At 46.0% G+C, this 9,791-nt stretch overlaps 1 protein-coding gene across 1 annotated transcript in view; it reads left to right on the top strand.

Moving 5' to 3' along the window:
• Positions 1 to 3,984: 3,984 nt before the first annotated feature.
• LOC102679279 (disheveled-associated activator of morphogenesis 1) overlaps positions 3,985 to 9,791 on the top strand; it is a 35,402-nt gene continuing 29,595 nt past the window's right edge. The window contains exon 1 of the mRNA XM_006610100.2: positions 3,985 to 4,003. The gene's annotated coding sequence lies outside the window, so the exon portion shown is untranslated. The remainder of the gene's footprint in view (positions 4,004 to 9,791) is intronic.

Below are 9,791 nucleotides of genomic sequence, written 5' to 3' on the forward strand. Positions count from 1 at the left end.
CCGATGCATAATGGGTCGAGTGTTCTCCTTTTCAGTGAGTCACAAGGCCCGGACGATGTCTGCCAAAATATTGTAGTCGTGGTCGAGTGCGCGCGCTCACGCTGCAACTCGCGCGGAGCCTTTAACCGGCCGAGACAATGACGTCATTCACTGGAAAGAGACGATAAGAAGTCCGAAGGCGATGCAGAGGTGGGATATTAAAATCCTGATTCATGCGTCGACCACCCCGCACAAAGAGCGAGAAAATGTGTATGTGTATGCAGCTGCCCATTGACAAACAGGTTTTTTCTTTTTTTCTTTTCGCCTAGAATCATTGTTGTTGTTGTTGGGGGTTCGAATAAAGGGAAAGCGAGATGAGAGGAAAAATTGTACGTTGACTTTTAATCGTGCCACGATATTCAACGGAGCCACGATAATTCCGCACGATGTACGATCGTTGGAATGTTAACCAGGAACGAGAGCCGGCTAATCTGTTCGACAAACACCCTCCAAAGGGTGTGAGATACGAGCGTGTACAATAGACCTCTCGAGACGAAACAATGACTCACGTGAATGAGAAATCAATAACAAGTTTTGACGTTTCGAGAGTTGCCGCACTCGTACGAATCGAGTTCTTCAAAATCTCGTCCGAGCGATAATAAAGTTCCGTGGAAGGAGGAAATTTAAAAATATTTTCCATCCACCGGGGAAAGTTTAGACAACGCACAAGTCTTTCTCGTCTTTCTTTCGCGAGTTCGAAGGCAGAATCTCGAGGAGCCGAGGAACGTTCCTCTTCCTCGAAAACTGTCCTCCCCCTGTCTTTGTCTCGGCCACGTACACCGCCTCCCCAAGGTTTTCTTCCTCCCCGGGTGGAATCCCGGCTGGACTTTCTCGGAAAGGTCGAACGCGTCCCTTTATGGGCTGTTCATTTGGTCGCGCTGCCACTTCACCAGACCAACCGGCAACCCTTGTTAGGAGAAACTGGCATCAAGGACAACGCTGGTCTCTCCCTCTCTCTCTCTCTCTCGTCGCCTCTTACTTCGCCCAGTCCCGTTCGAAATTATGTTCTCGGTTTAGACCTCGATACGAATGAAGATATTCCTACGCTCCATCCTCGATCGTTTCTTCCTCCTCCTCCTCCTCCTCCTCCGAGTCGCGGAAACAATTGGCCGTGATCTATAAGGGGACGCGTCGTCGACACTTTTTAAAACAGGAGAAATATCGGACTCCTTAACTGGCTTTCAAGGCTCCTTTAATTCCGAGCAAAAGGGTTATCGAGGTTTCCGAGTCGAGTCGTTCGTGGAAATTGCGACAAATATGGATCTTGAACGGTCGTTCCGTTCGAAAGTTGTTCAATTACCTCGTTGAACCCCTTTCTTCTTACCAATTCCCCGACAATTTATTATTCATAAACTTAGCCTCTTCGTTCAACTTAATTTTCTTTTCTTTCTTTTTCCTTTCCAAGCGATCTTCTCGTTAATTGTGATATATACGCGGGGATAATTAGACGGAATTAGTTGGTTTCGAGAGGCAAGGCAATCGAATTACGGCGAATTCGATCACATTTACGCTTTTCAGCGTGGAGGGAGCGAGGACTCGTTAAGCGAAAGTGTCGGAGGAAGGTTTAAATCCAAAGGCGTTCGCTCGCATCGGGCGAAATCACGACCGTCGCCGGCTCCTGTCCCTAATTGTCGTCAATTGCTGTCAATTGTAGGGTTGACCCTCCCTGCGACCAGCTGCAATTTGCAGCTAGGTCGCGCGTCATCGCCGCGCAAAATCGTTGTGCACGCGCTGCGAGCCTTCTCCTCTCCGAGCTCTCGCATATAATTAACGCGGCCGACCGTTCGCGTGCGTGCACGCCGTTCTAATAGATTTTGATGCTTTTCCTCTGCCTTCGCGTCGTGAAACTGCAACCTGATAAATATACCAAAACGAATTAAATTTTTCGATTTTTAATAGAAAGAAATCCTAATAGAAGAATCTTATCCTTATGAATGTAGGATAAAAAAGAAAATAATTGGAAAAATAGAAAAATGTTTAATTATTTAAAAGGAATGTTTCGATCGTTTTCACGTTCCTTCTATTTTTATTCATTCGAATACAAGTTTTGCCAGGATTGAATCGGTTTTAGAATTTTATTATCATTAGGTTTCTTATTAATTAGACGAGAGAAACGATTCTGCATAAATAACACGTTCGTTATAATTATCGTAAATAGTTCGAAGCGAGGAAGTTCAGGGAAGACAAGACGTCCCGCGAACAGTTTGCTGGCACGAAACGGCACGCCCAAAAGCGTAGCCGGCTCGTTCTTAATAAACCGTGAAACAATCCTAATTACAGCGTTGCTATGGAGCACGAACTCCGCTGGAACATGGGGTGTGGTGACGCATTAAATTAGCATTGCATTTCCGCCGCCGAACCCCACGTCCCCGGTCGTTGATTCACACCAGAATAAACTTTCCATCCGTGGAAATATAATTTATACATACATATATATATATATATCATTCCCTCCTGATAATTATCATGATTCCGTAGCGAAGGATATTTGCATTGGATCGCGTATCGTGTGTGTTCGAACGGTGGTGGGTTTCCACTCCCTGCACAGACACCGCTAGAACGGAGACCCGCTTAAAACAATGCCACGAAATCGATCATGGTAGGCATGCATCAACGCGTATGCATTATGCATCTCCGGAACCGCCCTAATCGCTTCGACATCGCTGCCCTCGGCGTTCCTTTCCCGCGAGCATTACTCCGTACTTGCGTTGCATCGCACGCAAATTGCATCGCGTACAGGCGCACGGGTTACTCGCGGGTACTCGCTCTGTTTACCACTTTCGAGCGGGCCTGCGGTTAAGAAGCGTGAGCCTGGAACATCGAGAAACAACGTGGTGCTGCACCCGTGAAGGAAAAAGCGTATTAAAGGGGAAGGGAGAGAAAGAGAAGGAAGAAAAAAAGAGAAGAGGACAAAAAAGTAGGGTATAACCCGGCTGGCAACCGAAAGCAACGACGCCGCCGACGACGACGACGACGTTCGGTAGGGCGTGTTGCGTGGTGGGGAGGCAGGCAGATGTTTGGGCCATGGCACGAGGGCTCCAGTCCCCCATGGGGTGCCGTGCCATAAACTCCCCTCCACCGACGACGATTCTTTCGCGTAGGCAGTAGCCAGCCAGTCTCGATGCGGACGCGAGACTCGAACAATGGCCTCGGGTCGCTTCTGCCCCTTGTGAGCGAGCCTTAAGGGCCACGTGACACGCGAGGAACACGCATTTTCACGCAGACACACGTGCCCTGGGACGCACACAAAGGCTCGCAGAATTCGCCTGAGACTCCTTCGAGTCGTGTCTCGGCCGACTCGGCCTCTTCCACCACGTGGTCGACGGCTCTCGTGTTCGTCGTCCGATACAGCCTCCGTGTGCCGTGAATCGCGAGATATTTTCCAGTGGAATCTTCCAAGCCCACCTTTTCGTGAATCATCACCGTCATATGCACGCTTACTTATATATATATATATACTATATATATATATATACGTTCTCGTCTTGCTCGCGCGTGAATCGCGGTTTCGATTCAACGAACCAGTAGTTTATCATCGTCGTCAACCGGGTTGTATCGATGGTGTGTACGTGATGATGGTGAAGTGAAGGAGATCGCGTCTCTCTCTCTCCCTCTCTCTCTCTCTCTCTCTCTCTCTCTCTCTCTCTCTCTCTCTCTCTCTCTCTCTCTCTCTCTCTCTCTTACGTACCATCGGGCCAATTTAGTACGCGCGAAACGTGAAGGGGGCTCGGTGTTGTGTGTACAGGGAACCAACTGCCCGCTGCAAATTTTCGAACTGGGCGGAGAGGGATGTCGTTGAAAACGAGCTCGAGTGCATTTCGAAAAGAGGACGTTTTAACGCTTGCCTACGTGCACTGGAAGCATTAGCCGCTCCGTAGAATCGAGGAAATCGACGTGAGACGATGCCCGCGCACTGTGATCGGCCACCACGCGCCCTCGGATGAGCGCCACTCCTCCTCAACCCGTAAGTGTGAACACCCTTTGTCGGCTATCTTCTAATAATAATACGTACAGATGAATTCATATACACCGGTTGGGACAATTGACCCAGGAGGATGTGGATCATTTTTTCATCCAGCCCGGATGAGAAAAGTGATCGCGGTTAATTTTGATTCCGCGCCGGAAACGCGAATATCGTTCCACGTATTATTACAGAAATAATTAACCGATCGGATGATTTGCGCTTCGCGATAACGGAGGGAGAGCGACATCTCTCCGGAAGTAGACGGAGTCACCGATCTCCAGGCATCATCGAGTTTCACGATGCCGTCACACCAGAAAATACCGCAACGCGCCGCGGGACGGGGCGGTTCGAAGCGTTCCGCTAGACCACCGGAGATCTCCACTCCACGATGCGGCGAGCGGTCGACGCGTCGTCGAGTGATACAACGCGGAATTCCGTTTTGATGTCGCGTCCACTGTGCCAGTCGCTGTTTCTAGTTTTTATGTAACCCAAGGATCGAGAAGATGACGTTGGATGCGACGTTGCGTGGTTCGTTAACGATCCACGCATCACTGAACTCTCTTTCCCTCCGAATCGAAACGAAAACAAAAGTACAACAGGAGATCGATTTTGATGAGGGGAACGAAGATTGACAGATTAAGTTGCACGAGAGATATCGAGATCGATTCTTTTCACTCGTTTCGCGACCTTGTTTCGCGGATATTACGAAAACCCATCGTTGAGACATCGTTTTTTGTCGTTTGGAGCGTTTCCTCACGCTCTCGTCTTCCTTACGAAATTAGTTTTCGAATAAAGTGATGCGGGCGTTGCTCAAGAGGTATTTATTTCGAATTTTACAACGATCGAACTTTGAGTTCCATACCTCGAATGAAAAAATTATGCGCGCTACAGCTCGAGCGGAAAGAAGCGTTCCAGGGACAAGAGGAATTCCAGCTTATCATCACTTCCACTTTTTAACGAATTAGCGTATCGTTAATTGGTTTCATCACTCTTCTCGCGTTAAATTGCCACCTGTTGAAATAAAACGCAGCAAACGTATATAAAACCATCTTAAGCAATGCCCGCATTTATTTGTGCCTAAAACTAATTTCATAACAAGGATATAATACCAGGAGTTACCCAGCAAATTTTTAATTCAAAAATGTAATAATCATCGTTAAATCGCTAAATTTTTAATTCAAAAATGTAATAATCATCGTTAAATCGCTTCGCTCAATTTCGCAATGATTATTTTGCGAAGTGTATATCTAATTAGTCGATTATATTCCAACAGATCAGAATCACGATTCCAATTAATGCCAGCGAGGCACGCTCGTTCGACAAACCTGTCATATATACTTCCTCCATCGTTTACGCAACCGAATCGCGTTCGTTTCTTCCCTCTTTACGTGAAGCCTATCGACCCGTTTTAAACGCCCGTTCGATTATAAATCTGTCACGGGATCGCTTTCCACGAGCCGCGTTTGATCGAAATCCCATCGAAGAGGACGTCTTCTATCGAAGACACCGAGTGTTCTTGTTCCAGGGAATCATGGCATGGAAAGCACAAGTTGCCATCCAAAACCACTTTCATATCTCGAGACACTGTCAAGGTTGAACGAAACGTTCGATGGATTTAATCGTTGACCCTCGTGCGCCTCCTTCTCCTCCTCCTCGACTTTTCTCCAAAACTGGTTCTCATTAACGAATCCGGTCGAAGACACGGCTCGATCGCGTGTTATCCCTCTCGAACGACATGGGAAATTAGAGAAAGGTACGTTACGATTTCTAATCGGATCTAACTGCGAATTAACGTTTCGAGGCCTGACCTGGAAAGAAGATATATTACAGACGAAAAAAAAAAAAAAAAAAAAAGGAAAAAAGGCCGAACAAGTGGTGGAATATCCGTGTCAAAGTACGTAGCTGGCAAAGGTGGTAGAAGTAAGAAAAGTTAGATAGACGGGCGTATCGATTTATTTTCACGTCTATAATAAACTTAAATTCAAATCATTAGGGGAAACGTTAATACCACTTTACCGCGTCCATTAGCAAGATCCAGTTTTTGCCCGAGTTTGCTGTGCCTGCCTCTAGATCGTGGATGCCAGATCGAGAGAAAGACGGGAGAGTTTATCTCTAACGAGATATCTATCTATTTAAAACCGTGTGTTTCGCCAACATAGTTAAGCAAGGTTAACAGCAGAAAGATTAAATTCCATACGAATATACGTATATACAACATCTTCTTGTAAACGTGCCACTAATTGCTCTTGCCTTTGAAAACCCACCTAATTGGTTCAAAGGAAGTATATATAACATTGGCGCATTATCCGACATTAACGCTTTTTATTAAGCGTTGAAGAATTCTGAATCCGTTTCCGGAAAACGGACGGCGAGGAGGATAAGAGGATATCATCGCTTGAGAGGCGAAGCTTGACTTTTTTTTTTTTTTTACTGCCGTTACCGAAATTCTCTCGAGTGGCTTGGGTAAGAAAGACACGCGGGGAGTGAAATTCACGGATATTCAATATTGGATATTCAATATTGGATATTCATTATAGTTCAATGTCAAGATATATATATATCGTATACGATGTATTATAAAATTTACGCGGCACGAGAGCGTAGTTGTGGAACGAACGTTACGCTATTACAGCGAAACGTCGTCGAACAATTACAATTAATTGATCCTCGCAACAAGAAGGAAGCGATTCTTTCGATATAAATTATCGTGCTTACGTGGCACGATAATGATCCAGCTTCCAACGAGAGGTGTAGATTCTCGTTGCTCTTGAACGTCTATAGACGCTCTCCTCGAGCGTCGAACACTCTCTAACGGTAAATTTATTTCTGATTCCTCTGTTCCTTGTCGTGTTAAATATCCGGCCGGGACGGATAAGATTGGTCGTTACGTATCTGAGAGATTTTGGTTAATTTTCATTTGGATTTCACTCGGAGGCGGGAACAATTTATGGAAAAAGAAAAGTTTCAAAATATGTAAATGGCGCTAGGAATAATTCTGTATGGCGAGGCGCATCGTGAAAGTGGTAACGCCTGGAGCCGATAGCATGCGATCGGCGGTATCGTTTCGGCCCGTCAGGGTACCGTAAATCGTATTTTTTTCTTTCACGGCGCGTGAAAGAAGTCGCTGGTGAAAAATGTGATATCGCAAAAAAAAAAAAAAAAAAAAAAAAAAAAAAAAAAAGAAGAAAGAAAAAAGGAAGAAAAAAGAAAAAAAAAGATGGCGTGAGTAATAAGCGATCGCCTTAATGATCACCTCATTTGAACAGCCTTCTTCGTTCCCTTTTTTTTTTTATCTCGCTTTACTTTTTCCCCTCCCCTCTTTCTATTTTATTTTCTCCCAACGGATGGAGAAGATGATGGCGGTCGTCTCTTCTCTCTCGACGAGCAGAACGGGAATGCGCTCGCAATTTTTCAGCTGTCAAAACGCGGAACAGGCCTAAATTTTGCTCCTTCCTTCTTTCCACTCTACGATCGCATCATTCGATTAAAATAAGAACAAGTGGATTTATCAAGCATGGATTTCATCATTATGTGCCTCTGTTTAATATATATATATCGGAGAATAAAGAATATTCTATGTTCAAAGATTTGGTTGTTTGGTGAAATAAAACAGGGAAGAAGCCGTAAAAAAATCTCAAAGCAAGATATTCGAGATCTTCAGTTTGCATGGAAAGCCGTATCGACCAAATCTGGCAAAAACTTTGATTCCCTTCCAATAAAACTGCGGAGAAGAAACATAAGAAAAGAAAAAAAAAAAAAAACAAGGAGCAGCAAACTTTCTTAAACGAGGAACGATTCAGATGCAAATGTCGCAGAAATTATGTCGCGTAATCGGGTTTTCTGGAAAGGTCTCCCTCTCCGTTATCCCCTTCCCATCCTCCTTCGTTCGTTGTCTCCTAAAATCGCGAATGCGAATAACCAAGGGAAAGACCGTCCCTGGCTGCATCGTGAAAACGAGCGGAATGAAGAGGGAGACAGCCTCGCGAAGCGTGCGAGGAATAACGAATGCTTGAACTCGTGCCAAGATCTTGCACGAGGTAGCGTCGTCGTTGTCGTCGTCATCGTCGTGGGGGAATCCGAAGAAGAGACACGGTGATCGTCCGATAGATTCCTCCAGAGAAATTATCCGAATTTGGAAGGCGAGATTATCGAAAACAAGAAACGCGCAGAAAGAACATAAATCTTTCCCGTATCTGATCCGTTCTTTCCAACATTTGTCCCGCTCTACCACCGAGTTTCCTAAAATGATAAATTTGTAACGGGCTCGGGAAGAGTATGCGTATGGTATCGATGGATACGTTACTACGTCGTTTCTTCCTACGTCGGAAATTGAACGAGTCGATTAACTGACGTTGAATGCAAGGAAGTGTGTGGATTACGAGTTCCGGAGTTGTCTATTATCCACAAGCTAATTACCTCGTTATCGAAAGTAACGAGACTATCCCCGTAAAACTTTCCTATGGATTTTTAAAAAATTCGAAACGACTCGAAATTTCGACTTCCTTCCTTAGATGCTAATCTAACTAACGGAGCGTTTCCCCCGGAGTGTATCATCTCTGTATCAAAGAGCTGCACCATATGTACTATAGGAAAGCAAAACCCAATTCGTAGTGTGTTAACATCACGACGCAGGGGAAGGCTTAGCTGTCAGAGTATCAGCTGTTCCCATTCGCCCGATCCGACAGGAGCTCGGACGTACTGGCAGCAATCCAGTGTGACAGAGGGGAACAGAGGTAATCGTACACCACCGGCCCTTGTCATTCGAGTTCTTCCTTAATTAAATCATCGCTTCTTCCACGTCGAATTCGTGAGCAGGGAAGAACCGGATCGATCGCGAATCAACCGAGGAAGGGGTGAAGCGCTCTAGCGCGCTCTAAACGAAGATCAATCTTCACGAGGGCCGCTTGAATTTCACCGTATCTCCTTCTTACCCGGCGAAACGACGAATTCGTTTCCCTCCCATTCGCCTCCTATATATCACGGACTCGTGCTATTATTGATTTCGTCTGGGCCTAAGGGTTTCGCGTCTCCACCCAGCCGAGGAGCATCGAGTCCTCGCTTCGTTCGAGTGACTCACTCGAGCGTGAGACTCACCCGCGGATTAGGAGCGAGTATTTCGTGCGGCCACGAATGAAGAAAGTTGGTCGAAGATAGACGGATCGCGGTATCGCGGAGAGACTATATATATATATATATAGCGGATCTCGCGGTTGAATTGAATTCTAGGAAAATATTTTAACGTGATATTTCAATAGCCACGGGTACAATGATTTTAATAAAGGTTGGAGGAAAGTTGCGATGACACCACGATATCCCCTCTCTTTCTTCCATAAACGTGGTAGAAAGTGGAGTTGATAAATGCGAATCGCCAAGTTCTGCGCACACTTCTGTACGTCTGAAGCGTGTCCCCGTAATAGCGGTATAGAAAACGAGTTAATTCGAATTAACCGGCCGCTGGCGAATTCATCTTTTCTCTGCGAAAGCATCCGATGAACGGAGTGATATATCGAACGGGTAGCGTGCGAGTTGAACGAAAGAAAGGAATGGAGGAACGATGATCTATCGGCAACCCGTCACGGGAGTGTACTTTATCGTTCCAACTTCGAAAGTTCTTCCGTTCGAACGCGGCTGTTCCACGCTGTCGGCCGCGAATCGGGCAGATGCCGATTCGTAATAATTCTATTTTACGACTGCGGAACGGCTTATCACCGGCTACTCTAATCCCAGAGTGGAACCTATCATCGGCGCGGCACGGCGTCAGAGAAAGAGCGGGGCCCCCCCCCCCCCC

The sequence above is a fragment of the Apis dorsata genome, unplaced genomic scaffold (genome assembly GCF_000469605.1).
Source record: "Apis dorsata unplaced genomic scaffold, Apis dorsata 1.3 scaffold_68, whole genome shotgun sequence".
Classification (NCBI taxonomy): domain Eukaryota; kingdom Metazoa; phylum Arthropoda; class Insecta; order Hymenoptera; family Apidae; genus Apis; species Apis dorsata.